This window comes from Crocodylus porosus, unplaced genomic scaffold (assembly GCF_001723895.1).
Source record: "Crocodylus porosus isolate Cpor-Errol unplaced genomic scaffold, CroPor_comp1, whole genome shotgun sequence".
Lineage (NCBI taxonomy): Eukaryota > Metazoa > Chordata > Crocodylia > Crocodylidae > Crocodylus > Crocodylus porosus.
In genome coordinates this window covers 14686010-14687914 of record NW_017728947.1, presented here as the reverse complement: position 1 = coordinate 14687914, position 1905 = coordinate 14686010, and the positions used below count along the sequence as shown (strand labels likewise).

The 1905-nt window shown below is 44.3% G+C and overlaps 1 long non-coding RNA gene across 1 annotated transcript in view; it reads right to left on the bottom strand.

Moving 5' to 3' along the window:
* Positions 1-518, bottom strand: part of LOC109321651 — a 12322-nt gene extending 11804 nt beyond the window's left edge. The window contains exon 1 of the long non-coding RNA XR_002104126.1: positions 172-518. This is a non-coding gene — a long non-coding RNA (uncharacterized LOC109321651). The remainder of the gene's footprint in view (positions 1-171) is intronic.
* Between the last annotated feature and the right edge of the window lie 1387 nt (positions 519-1905).

The window sequence follows — 1905 nt, the reverse complement described above, 5'->3', positions numbered from 1 at the left end:
CGGACTTGAAGATCTACAAGGTCCCGTCCGACCCTACTTCTCTGATTCTATGAGTCTTGGGGAGGGGTAAGAAAAGGGAGTTATGCCTACTCTGATGTGCACTAATCTGTTTGCCCCCCCCTCTGTGTAAACCAGCATGTGAGGAAATCTGTATGCATCAGTTTTGCCTACCCGTCTTCAGATGTCACCTGGCTCCACTTGGTCAAGGCACATACAATCCAAGGATGAGATCACGTAGGCATTCACCCAGCATATTGCCTTTGGATTCACCTCTGCTGTTAAGGGCAAACCGATTAACTTTCATCTACAGGGAGTCTCGATGTCAAATGATTATCGCATCTGAATCTCCTTGTTAGCTGTCTGAAATGCTGGATTCTGTTTTCCTCCACCTCACACTTCCCTTCTAACCCCCACGCTTTCCTGCTGGCCCCCGAAGGAGGACAGAGCTGCCATGCAGCACCGCAGCCGCAGGAGCTGGAAGTGGCCAGTTCAGGACAAGGGGAATGGAATTCGAGCCATTACTGGAATTCTAATCTCAGTGTTCTAGAAAAGAACTTAACAGCTCTTTGCTCGTCCTCCTGGGTCTGATGCTTGACAGGAAATGAGTTTGACGGGTTCAGAGGCAGGTCACAGAACTCGCGTCGCTGCCAGCTGCTCGGCCGACCTTAACAGTGTGTTTTCAGAAATCGGATACATTTGCTTATTATTAAAGCCCTTTCTCTCCGAGAAGTCATTCCTAAAACCAGGTTCCACCAGACGTCCTCTCGGCATATTGCATCCTTTCCACTCTACATTCTTCTAAACTGACACTTGTTATGACCTAAGACTCGAACCATGTGAAGAATGCTGTTTTGTAATTCAAGGCAAAGTGAACAATCGTGATGTGTTTGCAGGCATGTTTTTGTTTGCTTTTTTCCAGGCTTTATTTTGCTTGTCCCTCATGCATCCATCTGTGGAATCAAAAGGAAATCTGGAAACTTTTAAACAGTCGAAAAGCTTAATTATGCAAGATATACTTAGCGGAGAATGCATTTCAGACCTGATTCATAGAAATTAACTTTGGTGGACAGACTACCCATTTACATGCAGAAGTTGAGACGCTTATTCCCAAGACAATTTAAAAGGAAACTTCCATCTTGTGATGGAATGCTGTTGGCATTCAGACTAGTGCAAAGTTAAAATAAGCCATGCAGAATAATTGCATGAGTTTATCCTTTGCCTCGTGCTTCTGATGTGGAAGTTGCATAGTAACTTCATCAAAAATCCATCAGGAGTAGAGGAAGTTGGCATATCACAACCATTATGTAACATTATGTAACAAGGACATTAACAGCTCGGGTACCAGCCCGGGTACACTTGGTGGGGGCAGGGGGTGCCCAGTCCTCTGATGACAGTGGTGGTGGTCAGGCAGGGTGCTGAGGAAAGGGTTGGCTACTAGAGTGTCTTCCTCCTCTCTATAGAGCTAGGCCAAAACCAAGTACTTAACTATGTACATTTTATTACAGGAATAAATATGGGCACTTAATATAAAACAATATTTACAAGGCTTAACATGTATAAAATATGCCACAATTCACCTATAATGCCAAATATGAACCAAATAACTTACAGCCTATAGAACAAAATTAACACATAGGGATATTAACCCATATAACCCAAGTACATTAACAATGATATTTCTTTAAACCTTCACAAATAGCAATACCAATATACACACTGAGGCATTAAAACGCATAAATCATATAAACCCCCTTAAAGAATACCCCTAGCTATAAAGCCCTTCACACAACAACAGCCTCAAAATAGGGAGTGCACTCAGCACCTCCCCGAGGGGTTTCCCTGGAGCCACTCCCCTTTAGGGCCCTGGGACGTGGACATGCAATGGAGGGTGGAGGCGGCAGCCCC